Source organism: Lissotriton helveticus (genome assembly GCF_964261635.1).
Source record: "Lissotriton helveticus chromosome 1_1 unlocalized genomic scaffold, aLisHel1.1 SUPER_1_unloc_18, whole genome shotgun sequence".
NCBI lineage: Eukaryota > Metazoa > Chordata > Amphibia > Caudata > Salamandridae > Lissotriton > Lissotriton helveticus.
In genome coordinates, this window is record NW_027611657.1 from 3,620,559 (window position 1) to 3,638,199 (window position 17,641).

Consider the following 17,641-nt stretch of genomic DNA (forward strand, 5'->3'; position numbering starts at 1 on the left):
GATTGATGAGGCCTTCCATAGGAGTGGCTCACAGGTTGATATGTGTCCAGATATAGGTTTAGATATAGGTATACTATATCTAAGTAAGGGGTGGTTACACCACCTTACCCCAGCTGAGTGATCAGCCAGTTGTTTCAATTTAAGAACCAGCCAGGGGTGGCAAAAGATATGCTGCAGCCCCTGGTAGGCCTTGGTGGCTCCTATGCCCTGGGCACCTATAGTGCATTATACAGGGGCTGACAAGGAGTCCATTTCCAATTGTGGTATGTACCTAGGGTACATGGAATCCATTTTACAGAGAGAGCAGATGGCCTGGGGCCCTGATTAGCAGGGAACCAGGTCAACTAAGTCAAAAAACCAGCTAAACACAGGCAAAAAAATCTGGGGTAACCATAGTCAGTCCCCCAGGCTGTGCTTGGTCCCCCAGGCTGTGCTTGGTCCCCCAGGCTGTGCATGGTCCCCCTGGTTGCTCTTGGTCCCCCAGGCTGTGCTTGGTCCCCCAGGCTGTGCTTGGTCCCCCTGGTTGCTCTTGGTCCCCCTGGCTGTGCTTGGTACCCCTGGCTGTGCTTGGTCCCCCAGGCTGCTTGGTCCCCCAGGCTGTGCTTGGTCCCCCTGGTTGCTCTTGGTCCCCAAGCTGTGCTTGGTCCCCCAGGCTGTGCTTGGTCCCCCTGGTTGCTCTTGGTCCCCCAGGCTGTGTTTGGTCCCCCAGGCTGTGCTTGGTCCCCCAGGCTGTGCTTGGTCCCCCTGGTTGCTCTTGGTCCCCCAGGCTGTGCTTGGTCCCCCAGGCTGTGCTTGGTCCCCCTGGTTGCTCTTGCTCCCCCAGGCTGTGCTTGATACCCCTGGCTGTGCTTGGTCCCCCTGGTTGCTCTTGGTCCCCCAGGCTGTGCTTGGTCCCCCAGGCTGTGCTTGGTCCCCCTGGATGCTCTTGGTCCCCCTGGCTATGCTTGGTCTCCCTGGTTCCTCTTGGTCCCCCTGGCTGTGCTTGGTCCCCCTGGTTGCTCTTGGTCCCCCTGGCTGTGCTTGGTACACCTGGCTGTGCTTGGTCCCCAGGCTGTGCTTGGTCCCCCAGGCTGTGCTTGGTCCCCCTGGTGCTCTTGGTCCCCCTGGCTGTGCTTGGTCCCCCAGGCTGCTTGGTCCCCCAGGCTGTGCTTGGTCCCCTTGGTTGCTCTTGGTCCCCAAGCTGTGCTTGGTCCCCCAGGCTGTGCTTGGTCCCCCTGGTTGCTCTTGGTCCCCCAGGCTGTGTTTGGTCCCCCAGGCTGTGCTTGGTCCCCCAGGCTGTGCTTGGTCCCCCTGGTTGCTCTTGGTCCCCCAGGCTGTGCTTGGTCCCACAGGCTGTGCTTGGTCCCCCTGGTTGCTCTTGCTCCCCCAGGCTGTGCTTGGTACCCCTGGCTGTGCTTGGTCCCCCTGGTTGCTCTTGGTCCCCCAGGCTGTGCTTGGTCCCCCAGGCTGTGCTTGGTCCCCCTGGATGCTCTTGGTCCCCCTGGCTATGCTTGGTCTCCCTGGTTCCTCTTGGTCCCCCTGGCTGTGCTTGGTCCCCCAGGCTGTGCTTGGTCCCCCTTTTTGCTCTTGGTCCCCCTGGCTGTGCTTGGTACACCTGGCTGTGCTTGGTCCCCAGGCTGTGCTTGGTCCCCCAGGCTGTGCTTGGTCCCCCTGGTTGCTCTTGGTCCCCCAGGCTGTGCTTGGTCCCCCTGGTGCTCTTGGTCCCCTTGGCTGTGCTTGGTCCCCCTGGTTGCTCTTGGTCCCCCTGGCTGTGCTTGGTCCCCCTGGTTGCTCTTGGTCCCCCAGGCTGTGCTTGGTCCCCCAGGCTGTGCTTGGTCCCCCTGGTTGCTCTTGGTCCCCCAGGCTGTGCTTGGTCCCCCAGGCTGTGCTTGGTCCCCCTGGTTGCTCTTGGTCCCCCTGGCTGTGCTTGGTACCCCTGGCTGTGCTTGGTCCCCCTGGTTGCTCTTGGTCCCCCAGGCTGTGCTTGGTCCCCCTGGTTGCTTTTAGTCCCCCAGGCTGTGCTTGGTCCCCCTGGTTGCTCTTTGTCCCCCAGGCTGTGCTTGGTCCCCCAGGCTGTGTGTGGCCCCCCTGGTTGCTCTTGGTCCCCCAGGCTGTGCTTGGTCCCCCAGGCTGTGCTTGGTCCCCCAGGCTGTGCTTGGTCCCCCTGGTTGCTCTTGGTCCCCCAGGCTGTGCTTGGTCCCCCAGGCTGTGCTTGGACCCCCTGGTTGCTCTTGGTCCCCCCAGGCTGTGCTTGGTCCCCCAGGCTGTGCTTGGTCCCCCAGGCTGTGCTTGGTCCCCCTGGTTGCTCCTGGTCCCCCCAGGCTGTGCTTGGCCCCCCTGGCTGTGCTTGGTCCCCCTTGGTTGCTCTTGGTCCCCCAGGCTGTGCTTGGTCCCCCAGGCTGTGCTTGGTCCCCCTGGTTGCTCTTGGTCCCCCAGGCTGTGCTTGGTCCCCCAGGCTGTGCTTGGTCCCCCTGGTTGCTCTTGGTCCCCCAGGCTGTGCTTGGTCCCCCAGGCTGTGCTTGGCCCCCCAGGCTGTGCTTGGTCCCCCTGGTTGCTCTTGGTCCCCCAGGCTGTGCTTGGTCCCCCAGGCTGTGCTTGGTCCCCCTGGTTGTTCTTGGTCCCCCAGGCTGTGCTTGGTCCCCCAGGCTGTGCTTGGTCCCCAGGCTGTGCTTGGTCCCCCTGGTTGCTCTTGGTCCCCCTGGCTGTGCTTGGTACCCCTGGCTGTGCTTGGTCCCCCTGGTTGCTCTCGGTCCCCCAGGCTGTGCTTGGTCCCCCAGGCTGTGCTTGGTCCCCCTGGTTGCTCTTAGTCCCCCAGGCTGTGCTTGGTACCCCAGGCTGTGCTTGGCCCCCCAGGCTCTGCTTGGTCCCCCTGGTTGCTCTTGGTCCCCCAGGCTGTGCTTGGTCCCCCAGACTGTGCTTGGTCCCCCAGGCTGTGCTTGGTCCCCCTGGTTGCTCTTGGTCCCTCAGGTTGTGCTTGGTCCCCCAGGCTGTGCTTGGTCCCCCTGGTTGCTCTTGGTCCCCCTGGCTGTGCGTGATACCCCTGGCTGTGCTTGGTCCCCCTGGTTGCTCTTGGTCCCCCAGGCTGTGCTTGGTCCCCCAGGCTGTGCTTGGTTCCCCTGGTTGCTCTTGGTCCCCCAGGCTGTGCTTGGTCCCCCAGGCTGTGCTTGGTCCCACTGGTTGCTCTTGGTCCCCCAGGCTGTGCTTGGTACCCCGGCTGTGCTTGGTCCCCCTGGTTGCTCTTGGTCCCCCAGGCTGTGCTTGGTCCCCCAGGCTGTGCTTGGCACCCCTGGTTGCTCTTGGTCCCCCTGGCTGTGCTTGGTCCCCCTGGTTGCTCTTGGTCCCCCAGGCTGTGCTTGGTCCCCCAGGCTGTGCTTGTTCCCCCAGGCTGTGCTTGGTCCCCCTGGTTGCTCTTGGTCCCCCAGGCTGTGCTTGGTCCCCCAGGCTGTGCTTGGTCCCCCAGGCTCTGCTTGGTCCCCCAGGCTGTGCTTGGTCCCCCTGGTTGCTCTTGGTCCTTCAGGCTGTAGGAAGGTGGCTACCTGACTATGGTTACCCCGGATTTTTTGCCTGTGTTTAGCTGGTTTTTTGACTTAGTTGACCTGGTTCCCTGCTAATCAGGGCCCCAGGCCATCTGCTCTCTCTGTAAAATGGATTCCATGTACCCTAGGTACATACCACAATTGGAAATGGACTCCTTGTCAGCCCCTGTATAATGCACTATAGGTGCCCAGGGCATAGGGGCCACCAAGGCCTACCAGGGGCTGCAGCATATCTTTTGCCACCCCTGGCTGGTTCTTAAATTGACACAACTGGCTGATCACTCAGCTGGGGTAAGGTGGTGTAAACACCCCTTGCTTAGATATAGTATACCTATATCTAAACCTATATCTGGACACATGTAAACCTGTGAGCCACTCCTATGGAAGGCCTCATCAATCCTGGAGGCAGAGTGCGTGGTTTTATGTGAGATGGAGCTCTAGCATGAGCTGAGCCTGTCTGCAGCTGTCGGGAACAACTCCCTAAGCTGTTTCAGGATAATGCCATACCATATACTCTTAAGTGCCTTATAATCCTCGCGGTTAAATAGCAACTTTGGTTTGGCTTTATCAAAACATGTCGTGTAAGGTGTCATACGATTTGGAATACCATCCCCTCGCCAGTTCTGGCGACGGGGATGGCATTCCACCCCTCTAGAGAGGTAAGACATGTTGCTTTACTTAAATGCGGTTGATTTCTCCAAAGACCTTAGATCCACAAAATGGATGCCTCTGCCATAGACAAATGTCTGGACCCCTGCAGTTGACCGAAACTCAACCAAATGGGTCCTGGACAAAGGGTTTCCTGTCACAGGAGGGTGTCACCGCCCTCCAGACAGGAGATAGTGGATTGTAGCAGGGAGGTTTGAAAGAAACCAGACACTGCTTGGGGCGCACAAGGCTGCCCCTTGCATAATCCGGCCAAACCAGTTCTGGGGCACTCCAGCCCTCATGCCAGGGCGGCCTGGATCAAAGGAAGGGGGTGTATCCACCCACTTCCTGGGTCCCACCCATAGGGGGGGACCTAGCAGGTAATCACGCCCCCCAGATTCGAATAAGAGTGGGAGCAGTGCCAATGCACATCAGATTTCCTGGAAGAAACATTTGAAACGAAATTCTGGACCCTTCGCCCTCCATTTCAACGTGGAAGCCTAAAGAATCTCCCTTGTGGTCAAGGAGTGACCACCCTGCAGCAGTAGGCACCATCCAGCCCTCGACGTCTTCTTAGTTGCAGTTCCCGCCGGAACTCGAGCGACTGAGATCGACGAGATTAAGCCTGCCTGCCTTCCAACAGCCCGATCCACAGTCCCTGCAAAGCTGAGACCCGTGGAGGCGACCGGAAGCGTGGGGCACGCCATCTTGAATTGACCACGAGACGCTGACCGTGCAGCCCACGAGTGACCCTCAAAGCTGTGCACCGGGGTTTGAGAAGCCCCCACCCTGAGCTACTCCTGAGCCGAAGTTCAGCCCTCCACACTCGACGAGTGCTGCGTGGGGCCCTTCTGCTCTATTTGGCTCAACACGTTGGCCCGGTCACTTGCCAGCTGGCTAGTGGTCCCTGTGCCGACGAAACTACTAAGAAGACTCGTGAATCTGGTTGCTCCAGATCCACACCAGCTCCCCTGAAAAGGAGCCCCGACTCTGACCTTCCTGGTCCGAGTGAGAAGCAATCTTCCGATCCCGCGTGGATTGCTCTTGCCAAGGCTTGTTTGCTCCAAACTTGAAGCCGACTGCACCGACGGTGAGAGCCTGCGTGGGACAGATCGTGACCTGCTCCTGGACGTCGCAGATGCCCCAGAGCCCACGTGACAGCGGAGAGAAGCTCCTCGATGTAGGAAGGTGGCTACCTGACTATGGTTACCCCAGATTTTTTGCCTGTGTTTAGCTGGTTTTTTGACTTAGTTGACCTGGTTCCCTGCTAATCAGGGCCCCAGGCCATCTGCTCTCTCTGTAAAATGGATTCCATGTACCCTAGGTACATACCACAATTGGAAATGGACTCCTTGTCAGCCCCTGTATAATGCACTATAGGTGCCCAGGGCATAGGAGCCACCAAGGCCTACCAGGGGCTGCAGCATATCTTTTGCCACCCCTGGCTGGTTCTTAAATTGACACAACTGGCTGATCACTCAGCTGGGGTAAGGTGGTGTAAGCACCCCTTGCTTAGATATAGTATACCTATATCTAAACCTATATCTGGACACATATTAACCTGTGAGCCACTCCTATGGAAGGCCTCATCAATCCTGGAGGCAGAGTGCGTGGTTTAATGTGAGATGGAGCTCTAGCATGAGCTGAGCCTGTCTGCAGCTGTCGGGAACAACTCCCTAAGCTGTTTCAGGATAAGGCCATACCATATACTCTTAAGTGCCTTATAATCCTCGCGGTTATATAGCAACTTTGGTTTGGCTTTATCAAAACATGTCGTGTAAGGTGTCATACGATTTGGAATACTATCCCCTCGCCAGTTCTGGCGACGGGGATAGCATTCCACCCCTCTAGAGGGGTAAGACATGTTACTTTGCTTAAATGCGGTTAATTTCAAAAAGGACCTTAGATCCACAAAATGGATGCCTCTGCCACAGACAAATGTCTGGACCCCTGCAGTTGACCGAAACTCAGCAGATGGGGCCTGGACAAAGGGTTTCCTGTCACAGGAGGGTGTCACCGCCCTCCAGACAGGAGATAGTGTATTGTAGCAGGGAGGTTTGAAAGAAACCAGACAGTGCCTGGGGAGCACAAGGCTTCCCCTTGCATAATCCGGTCAAACCGGTTCTGGGGCAGCCCAGCCCCAGCTCCAGTGAGACCTGGACAAAGGAAAGGGGGTGTAACCACCCCCCTTCCTGGTCCCACCCATAGGGAGGGACCTAGCAGGAGATCCACCCCTCAGATTGGAATAAGAGTGGGAGCAGTGCCCTAGCACAGCAGATCATCCTGAAATCACCTTTAAACTAAGAAGACGACTGGACTTCGACATTCTGATGATAGAAGACTGAAGAGAATCTCCCTTGTGGCCTAGGAGGGGCCACCCTGTGAACACAGGCACCACCCAGCACCTCGACGTCTGCTTTGCCGCCGCCTCCCGCCGAAGCCCGAGTGCAGAGCCTGACAAGACCCAGCTTCCCAGACTTCTCCCAGCCCGATCCACAGTCCCTGCAAAGAAGGGACCCGTGGAGGCACCGAGAGACGTGGGAGCGGACATCTTGAAAGACCCCCGAGACGCTGACTGCGCAGCACCCGAGACACCCTCGACTCTGTGCTTTGGGGTTTGAGAAGCCCCACAATCGAGCAGCATTTGCACCAAAGATCAGCCCTCCAGCATCTCTACGATCTGCGTGGGGCCCTTTTGCTTTGTGCCACTCGACTCGCCATCCCGGCCGCTTGTCACGTGGTCAGCGGCCATCTTGGCGACGAAACCTACGATTTACACTGTGGGTCTAGTTGCTCCAGACCTGCCCTCGCTCCTGTAGAAAGGAGTACCCGCTCTGACCTTGCTGGTCCGAGTAATAAGCCTTTTTCACTTTCCCCGTGGCTTGCATTAGCCAAGGCTTGTTTGCTTCAATCGAGTTGCCGACACCGCCATCAGCTAGAGCCTTTGAGGGACAGCTCGTGATCGACTCCTGGACGTCCTTGACCTCTTCGTGTCCACGTGGCTGCAGAGAGAAGCAACACCTCATCACCTGTTTGCACCCGACTTTGCCTGGTTCCAATCTGGTTCCACGGTGGTCACTGGTCAGTGACTTTGAACACTGTCCCCTCTGCTTTCAGGTCTTCACCACTTCAGATCCACCCTTGGATCCACCGGACACTTCTCCTTCACATCGCCTGCAGCGTCTTCAGCTTCAAGCGCCAAGAACCTGCGTGTCAAAACCCGACGCCACTTCGACCCTGTGCACCCGCTTCCTGTGGGTGAGGTAACTTTGCTCCGCCGGTGTTCCCACACTGGTGCACACCTCTAGGGTCTGTGTGTTAAGTTTTGTTCCTCTAGGTTCAGCGGAAGTGTGCTTAAACTTTAACTTTATGACTTTTACGCACCATTGGTTAACATTGGTGCATGCGTGCGCTTTCCGCACATCTCCCGAATCCCGAGGGCCATTCCCGACTTCAGCATTGCTTGTCCTGACTGCTCCCAGCGATTCCCTAGGCCCTAGGCCTAACCACTGCTCGAGTGGCATCTCTTATACCACTTGTTTAGTATATGGTTTGAGTGGCCACCCGCCCTCATCCATAATTGTGCAACTTGTATGTTTAAACAGTGCTTTTGATTTAACGCTTGTGCCCCTTTATTCATAAAGAATACTGGGGATTGTTTTTAGTAATAAATACATATATTTTTATAATATATACTTGTGTGGTGTCCTTTCATTTGGTATTACAGGATTGTATGTGGTAAAACAGCTCGCTTAACACGACCTCTTAAGTTAAGCCTTTAGGCTGCTTAGTCCATGCTACCCCTAGGATAGCTTGTCTAATAAGGTTGACTTACAACCAGACACCATAAGGGATTGTTTGGTCTGATAACAGGTGGTTCCAGAATTGGAAACATCCCCTACCAGGCCAACTTCTCACAGTCCCCCAGGCTGTGCTTGGTCCCCCAGGCTGTGCTTGGTACCCCAGGCTGTGCTTGGTCCCCCTGATTGCTCTTGGTCCCCCAGGCTGCGCTTGGTCCCCCTGGTTGCTCTTGGTCCCCCTGGCTGTGCTTGGTCCCGCAGGCTGTGCTTGGTCCCCCGGTTGCTCTTGGTCCCCCAGGCTGCGCTTGGTCCCCCAGGCTGTGCTTGGTCCCCCAGTCTGTGCTTGGTCCCCCTGGTTGCTCTTGGTCCCCCAGGCTGTTCTTGGTCCCCCTGGCTGTGCTTGGTCCCCCTGGTTGCTCTTGGTTAAGGGTGGGCGTAAAATCCGTTTCGCGGGCGAATTTGCGGATTTTCCGCGATTTCACGATCCACAAATCTCGCGAAATCGCGGTAAAATCCGCGAATCAGCGGGGACGAATTTTCAGCCAAGCAAGGGTTACAGCAGCAGGTGCAAAAGTTGAACCTAATTTCTTTGTAACCTTTTACAAAAGTGTAGGAAGGTGGCTACCTGACTATGGTTACCCCAGATTTTTTGCCTGTGTTTAGCTGGTTTTTTGACTTAGTTGACCTGGTTCCCTGCTAATCAGGGCCCCAGGCCATCTGCTCTCTCTGTAAAATGCATTCCATGTACCCTAGGTACATACCACAATTGGAAATGGACTCCTTGTCAGCCCCTGTATAATGCACTATAGGTGCTGTGAGAAGTTGGCCTGGTAGGGGATGTTTCCAATTCTGGAACCACCTACTACCTGACCAAACAATCCCTTATGGTGTTTGGTTGTAAGTCAACCTTATTAGACAAGCTATCCTAGGGGTAGCATGGACTAAGCAGCCTAAAGGCTTAACTTAAGAGGTCGTGTTAAGCGAGCTGTTTTACCACATACAATCCTGTAATACCAAATGAAAGGACACCACACAAGTATATATTATAAAAATATATGTGTTTATTACTAAAAACAATCCCCAATATTCTTTATGAATAAAGGGGCACAAGCGTTAAATCAAAAGCACTGTTTAAACATACAAGTTGCACAATTATGGATGAGGGCGGGTGGCCACTCAAACCATATACTAAACAAGTGGTATAAGAGAGGCCACTCGAACAGTGGTTAGGCCTAGGGCCTAGGGAATCGCTGGGAGCAGTCAGGACAAGCAATGCTGAAGTCGGGAATGGCCCTCGGGATTCGGGAGATGTGCGGAAAGCGCACGCATGCACCAATGTTAACCAATGGTGCGTAAAAGTTGTAAAGTTAAAGTTTAAGGACACTTCCGCTGAACCTAGAGGAACAAAACTTAACACACAGACCCTAGAGGTGTGCACCAGTGTGGGAACACCGGCGGAGCAAAGTTACCTCACCCACAGGAAGTGGGTGCACAGGGTCGAAGTGGCGTCGGGTTTTGACACGCAGGCTCTTGGTGCTTGAAGCTGAAAGGGCTGCAGGCAGGGTGAAGACGAAGTGTCCGGTGGAGTCCAAGGGTGGACTCAAGTTGTAGAGTACCTGAAAGCAGAGGGGACAGAGTCTGGGTCACTCAGCAGTGACCAGGGTGGAACCAGGACGGAACCAGGCAATGTCGGGCGCAATCAGGTGGTCGTCGAGGAGCTTCTCTCCGCTGTCACGTGGGCTCTGGGGCATCTGCGACGTCCAGGAGCAGGTCACGATCTGTCCCACGCAGGCTCTCACCGTCGGTGCAGTCGGCTTCAGGTTTGGAGCAAACAAGCCTTGGTAAGAGCAATCCACGCAGGATCGGAAGATTGCTTCTCACTCGGACCAGGAAGATCAGAGTCGGGGCTCCTTTTCAGGGGAGCTGGTGTGGATCTGGAGCAACCAGATTCACGAGTCTTCTTTGGTAGTTCGTCGGCACAGGGACCACAAGCCAGCTGGCAAGTGACCGGGCCAACGCGTTGAGCCAAATCGTGCCAAAGGGCCCCACGCAGCACTCGTCGAGTGTGGAGGGCTGAACTTCGGCTCAGGAGTAGCTCAGGATGGGGGCTTCTCAAACCCCGGTGTACAGCTTCGAGGGTCACTCGTGGGCTGCACGGTCAGCGTCTCGTGGTCACTTCAAGATGGCGTGCCCCACGCTTCCGGTCGCCTCCACGGGTCTCAGCTTTGCATGGACTGTGGATCGGGCTGTTAGAAGCTGGGCAGGCTTGATCTCGTCGATCTCAGTCGCTCGAGTTCCGGCGGGAACTGCAACTAAGTAGATGTCGAGGGCTGGATGGTGCCTGCTGCTGCAGGGTGGTCACTCCTTGACCACAAGGGAGATTCTTCGGGCTTCCACGTTGAGATGGAGGGCGAAGGGTCCAGAATATCGTTTCAAATGTTTCTTCCAGGAAATCTGATGTGCATTGGCACTGCTCCCACTCTTATTCCAATCTGGGGGGCGTGATTACCTGCTAGGTCCCCTCCTATGGGTGGGACCCAGGAAGTGGGTGGATACACCCCCTTCCTTTGATCCAGGCCGCCCTGGCACGAGGGCTGGAGTGCCCCAGAACCGGTTTGGCCGGATTATGCAAGGGGCAGCCTTGTGCGCCCCAGGCAGTGTCTGGTTTCTTTCAAACCTCCCTGCTACAATACACTATCTCCTGTCTGGAGGGCGGTGACACCCTCCTGTGACAGGAAACCCTTTGTCCAGGACCCCCTTGACTGGGTTTCGGTCAGCTCCAGGGGTCCAGACATTTGTCTGTGGCAGAGGCATCCATTTTGTGGATCTTAAGGCCTTTGGAGAAATCAACCGCATTAAAGTAAAGTAACATGTCTTACCCCTCTAGAGGGGTGGAATGCCATCCCCGTCGCCAGAACTGGCGAGGGGATGGTATTCCAAAGCGTATGACACCTTACACGACATGTTTTGATAAAGCCAAACCAGAGTTGCTAAATAACCGCGAGGATTATAAGGCACTTAATAGTATATGGTATGGCATTATCCTGAAACAGCTTAGGGATTTGTTCCCGACGGCTGCAGACAGGCTCAGCTCATGCTAGAGCTCCATCTCACATAAAAACCATGCACCCAGCCTCCAGGATTGGTGAGGCCTGTCTATAGGAGTGGCTCACAGGTTTACATGTGTCCAGATATAGGTTTAGACATAGGTATACTATATCTAAGCAAGGGGTGTGTACACCACCTTACCCCAGCTGAGTGATCAGCCAGTTGTGTCAATTTAAGAACCAGCCAGGGGTGGCAAAAGGTATGCTGCAGCCCCTGGTAGGCCTTAGTGGCTCCTGTGCCCTGTGCACCTATAGTGCATTCTACAGGGGCTGACAAGGAGTCCATTTCCAATTGGTATGTACCTAGGGTACATGGAATCCATTTTACAGAGAGAGCAGATGGCCTGGGGCCCTGATTAGCAGGGAACCAGGTCAACTAAGTCAAAAAACCAGCTAAACACAGGCAAAAAATCTGGGGTAACCATAGTCAGGTAGCCACCTTCCTACATAACCCCCCCCCAAACGAAAGGAGATAAGGCTATCCTTGGCCAGGTAAGCCTATATTGCCTGAGTGGCCATATAAGGAAGTACCTGCACTAGCATGGGTACCCCCTGTCTCATGGTCCACTAAGCAGTCCCTCACCCCTTGGGTATTAGAGGGTCTCCACCATAGGGAATCACTACCTTGGGTGTGTTTATGCAAAGTTGAAGGCTGGTTTGGATATGGAGTATTGAAGTTAGGCTCTACTAAGTTAGGGCTTGGCTTCCTCCAATTATCTTCCACCAGGTGTGCCTTTCTTTCTTTAACTGAGTTGCACTGTGCTCTCAGGGTCAGCCTCTGGCTACCTAAAGCTGGAGGCTGGGTCCCTCTGTTTGGCTTGCTGGAGGGACAGTTCAGGTTTGGGCCCCTTGGGTCCCAGGTTTGGCTGTGCCCAACAGAATCCATCTGTGGGAGGTCCCTAACTGTTTTTAAGGGGGCTCCCTCAGGAGTTTTTAAAGTTTTCACCTTACTAGGGCTACTAGTTTTGGTGCACCTAATCTTTTGATGGGGGTGCTTTATTTGACAGGGGGCCCTCTGGGTCTCACTGTCCTTCTTGTCCTCTGCAGCCCTGGGCTGGCTAAGGCAAGGTAGAGAGGGGCAGGTTACCTGCTCCAGACTGGGTCCCACCTGAGAAGGTTCCACTGACATCAGAGGTTCTGTCAGGCTAGGCCCAACCACCTCTGGGGCAGTTCCTTCATCAGGGGTAAGATCAGTTCCCTGAGGAGGCTGATCCTGTCCTAAAGTCTGGTGAGGGGGAGATTTCTCTTCCTCCTCCATGCTCTCAGTTTGTGTGGAGTTATCCATCATTTCAGGTTTCACAACACACGTGTCAGTTTGAGTTTGGGCTGTGGCCATCACAGCCCCACCAACCTTTTCAGGAGGAGACTCAGTTTGGGTTTCTGCTGTTATCATAACAGCTTTGCTATTCTGTTCAGGAAGAGCTTTTGCTAAAGATGGGGCAGAGAGTTTCTCAGCCCTACCAACCTTTTCAGGAAGGACATCTTGAATTGGGGCTGTAGCCATTACAGCCCCACTAACCTTTCCATTGGAATTCACCATTCTAGAATGGGTTTCCTGTTCAACCTCAGCCCAGGCTGAGATCTCCAAATCATTACCAAGTAGGCAGTCTACAGGCAAGTTTGGTGACACTGCCACTCTCTTTGGGCCAATGACACCTCCCCAGCTGAGACTTACTACTGCCATGGGATGATTTGTTTGGATTCCATCAATGTTTGTAACCTGGTATGTGGCACCAGGTAAAAGTTGCTTAGAGGGGACTATGCCATCAGCCACCATGGTGATGCTAGCCCCTGTGTCTCTAAAAGCTTCAACTTTCAAACCATTGATGATGGGTTCTTGTCTATACTTGCTCAAAGTATTTGGGCAAGCAGAGAAGTTGGCAAACCCCATGCCAGTCTCATAAACAAGATCATTGGGTGATGGGGACCTGGATAGGCCAGGGTCCACCTGAGCTCCAACAGTAAACCCACCCAGATTCCTGGGTGTGCTTCCACTTCCTGGGGGAGTACTGCTGACAGTAACAGGAGGTGTTGAAGCTGGCTTTGGAGGTATATTTTCTTTATTGTTATTCCTGGGACAACAGTTGTCTGTTTTGTAATGCCCCACCTGTTTACAGGCATAACAATAAGGCTTTTTCTCAGTTGAAGAAGTGTCTTGGGACCCACCCCCATCCTTGGAGTTTTGGGGCCCTGGGGAAGTCTTTTCTTTATTTTTATCCCCACCCTTATCTTGAGGCTTGGTAGACTCCTTCTTCTGGTTACTGTCCTGATTCTTAGGCCTAATCCTGGTTCTGACCCATTTGTCTGCCTTCTTTCCCAATTCTTGGGGAGAGGTCAGATCAGAGTCTACCAGGTGCTGGTGTAAGAGCTGGTTCTGACAATTACTTAGGATCTGCTCCCTCATAATCAAATTATACAATCCTGTAAAGTCATGTACTTTGCTGCCATGTAGCCAACCCTCCAGAGCCTTAGTAGCACAATCTACAAAATCAGTCCAGTCCTGAGTCTGTGTCTTCTGGGTATCTCTGAACTTCAACCTGTACTGTTCAGTGGTTAAGCCAAACCCATCTATCAGAACACTCTTCAGGACTTTGTAATTGTTTGCATCCTCATGTCTAACAGTGAGGAGCTTATCTCTCCCTTTCTCTGAAAAGGAGTACCATAAGATTGCTGCCCACTGTTCCTCAGGAACCTGCTGTACCATGCAGGCTCTCTCAAGAGCAGTTATCCACTTGTGGATGTCATCCCCTTCTTTGAAGGGGGGCACAATCTTTGTCAGGTTTCTACTATCATAGGACCTGGGTTTCTCTTTTGGAATATTGCTGCCACCAGTGGCGTCTAAGCCACACAATTTCTGCTCTCTTGCCAAGGCAAGTTTAGCTTGAGCTAAGGTAAGCTTAGCTTGACTCAGGGCTACCTCCTCTCTCTCTATCTGGAGTCTGACAGCCCTCATTCTAGCCCTATGCTCAGCTTTCTGAGAAGCACTCATGCCTCTCTCTGATTCTCTGGAGGCACTAGAAAGATGAGAGTCCCCTGAGGGAGATCTCACTCTTCTGTTGCCTGGGAGAATCACATGTTGGGTTCTGGGGAGGTGCTGGCCCTCTCCATTCCCCAGTAGGTCCAAGTTGGCCTGGCTAAGCCTACCAACTGGAACCTGGCTACCCTGATCCTGTACTCCTAAGTCCTCAACATCTGAGTCCTCATCCAAGTCATCATCATCCTCCTCTTCAAGGGGATCAACTGCAGGGGGGTTCCCTCCAGTTCCTGTATCTAGGGAAGCTGCTTTTGCCTTCTCTAAGTCATCCTGTTCTAGGATTTCTACCAGGATTAGGCAGGTGGGGCTTCTGCCCCTTTTTAACCCTCTTGCTTTGCACAAGGCAATCAAGTCTCTGCGGGTTAGTTTGTCATATCCAAAAGTTGCCTGGGTAGGGTCAACTGTCACAGGACTAGACCCTGAGGCCTTTCCTGTGTCAGACATGGTTACTAGTGAGGTGTAAGTGGTGCACTTACCTACACTAAGTGTTTTCCTACTGGACCTTGCTAGTGAGTTGTAGTCAGGGGTGTGCTACTCCCTTCAACCTACAACTACTAAGTTCAGTAGAACTTAATATGCTAAGCTTTTGATTTTATATGTACCTAGAGGTACTTGATGTGATCTTTCAATTTGATATAAAGATTGCAATGGTAAAACAACAGCAAGCTCAAATCCGCACCGCTGCTCACCAATGTGAGAAGTTGGCCTGGTAGGGGATGTTTCCAATTCTGGAACCACCTACTACCTGACCAAACAATCCCTTATGGTGTCTGGTTGTAAGTCAACCTTATTAGACAAGCTATCCTAGGGGTAGCATGGACTAAGCAGCCTAAAGGCTTAACTTAAGAGGTCGTGTTAAGCGAGCTGTTTTACCACATACAATCCTGTAATACCAAATGAAAGGACACCACACAAGTATATATTATAAAAATATATGTGTTTATTACTAAAAACAATCCCCAATATTCTTTATGAATAAAGGGGCACAAGCGTTAAATCAAAAGCACTGTTTAAACATACAAGTTGCACAATTATGGATGAGGGCGGGTGGCCACTCAAACCATATACTAAACAAGTGGTATAAGAGAGGCCACTCGAACAGTGGTTAGGCCTAGGGCCTAGGGAATCGCTGGGAGCAGTCAGGACAAGCAATGCTGAAGTCGGGAATGGCCCTCGGGATTCGGGAGATGTGCGGAAAGCGCACGCATGCACCAATGTTAACCAATGGTGCGTAAAAGTTGTAAAGTTAAAGTTTAAGGACACTTCCGCTGAACCTAGAGGAACAAAACTTAACACACAGACCCTAGAGGTGTGCACCAGTGTGGCAACACCGGCGGAGCAAAGTTACCTCACCCACAGGAAGTGGGTGCACAGGGTCGAAGTGGCGTCGGGTTTTGACACGCAGGCTCTTGGTGCTTGAAGCTGAAAGGGCTGCAGGCAGGGTGAAGACGAAGTGTCCGGTGGAGTCCAAGGGTGGACTCAAGTTGTAGAGTACCTGAAAGCAGAGGGGACAGAGTCTGGGTCACTCAGCAGTGACCAGGGTGGAACCAGGACGGAACCAGGCAATGTCGGGCGCAATCAGGTGGTCGTCGAGGAGCTTCTCTCCGCTGTCACGTGGGCTCTGGGGCATCTGCGACGTCCAGGAGCAGGTCACGATCTGTCCCACGCAGGCTCTCACCGTCGGTGCAGTCGGCTTCAGGTTTGGAGCAAACAAGCCTTGGTAAGAGCAATCCACGCAGGATCGGAAGATTGCTTCTCACTCGGACCAGGAAGGTCAGAGTCGGGGCTCCTTTTCAGGGGAGCTGGTGTGGATCTGGAGCAACCAGATTCACGAGTCTTCTTTGGTAGTTCGTCGGCACAGGGACCACAAGCCAGCTGGCAAGTGACCGGGCCAACGCGTTGAGCCAAATCGTGCCAAAGGGCCCCACGCAGCACTCGTCGAGTGTGGAGGGCTGAACTTCGGCTCAGGAGTAGCTCAGGGTGGGGGCTTCTCAAACCCCGGTGTACAGCTTCGAGGGTCACTCGTGGGCTGCACGGTCAGCGTCTCGTGGTCACTTCAAGATGGCGTGCCCCACGCTTCCGGTTGCCTCCACGGGTCTCAGCTTTGCATGGACTGTGGATCGGGCTGTTAGAAGCTGGGCAGGCTTGATCTCGTCGATCTCAGTCGCTCGAGTTCCGGCGGGAACTGCAACTAAGTAGACGTCGAGGGCTGGATGGTGCCTGCTGCTGCAGGGTGGTCACTCCTTGACCACAAGGGAGATTCTTCGGGCTTCCACGTTGAGATGGAGGGCAAAGGGTCCAGAATATCGTTTCAAATGTTTCTTCCAGGAAATCTGATGTGCATTGGCACTGCTCCCACTCTTATTCCAATCTGGGGGGCGTGATTACCTGCTAGGTCCCCTCCTATGGGTGGGACCCAGGAAGTGGGTGGATACACCCCCTTCCTTTGATCCAGGCCGCCCTGGCACGAGGGCTGGAGTGCCCCAGAACCGGTTTGGCCGGATTATGCAAGGGGCAGCCTTGTGCGCCCCAGGCAGTGTCTGGTTTCTTTCAAACCTCCCTGCTACAATACACTATCTCCTGTCTGGAGGGCGGTGACACCCTCCTGTGACAGGAAACCCTTTGTCCAGGACCCCCTTGACTGGGTTTCGGTCAGCTCCAGGGGTCCAGACATTTGTCTGTGGCAGAGGCATCCATTTTGTGGATCTTAAGGCCTTTGGAGAAATCAACCGCATTAAAGTAAAGTAACATGTCTTACCCCTCTAGAGGGGTGGAATGCCATCCCCGTCGCCAGAACTGGCGAGGGGATGGTATTCCAAAGCGTATGACACCTTACACGACATGTTTTGATAAAGCCAAACCAGAGTTGCTAAATAACCGCGAGGATTATAAGGCACTTAATAGTATATGGTATGGCATTATCCTGAAACAGCTTAGGGATTTGTTCCCGACGGCTGCAGACAGGCTCAGCTCATGCTAGAGCTCCATCTCACATAAAAACCATGCACCCAGCCTCCAGGATTGGTGAGGCCTGTCTATAGGAGTGGCTCACAGGTTTACATGTGTCCAGATATAGGTTTAGACATAGGTATACTATATCTAAGCAAGGGGTGTGTACACCACCTTACCCCAGATGAGTGATCAGCCAGTTGTGTCAATTTAAGAACCAGCCAGGGGTGGCAAAAGGTATGCTGCAGCCCCTGGTAGGCCTTAGTGGCTCCTGTGCCCTGTGCACCTATAGTGCATTCTACAGGGGCTGACAAGGAGTCCATTTCCAATTGGTATGTACCTAGGGTACATGGAATCCATTTTACAGAGAGAGCAGATGGCCTGGGGCCCTGATTAGCAGGGAACCAGGTCAACTAAGTCAAAAAACCAGCTAAACACAGGCAAAAAATCTGGGGTAACCATAGTCAGGTAGCCACCTTCCTACAGGTGCCCAGGGCATAGGAGCCACCAAGGCCTACCAGGGGCTGCAGCATATCTTTTGCCACCCCTGGCTGGTTCTTAAATTGACACAACTGGCTGATCAATCAG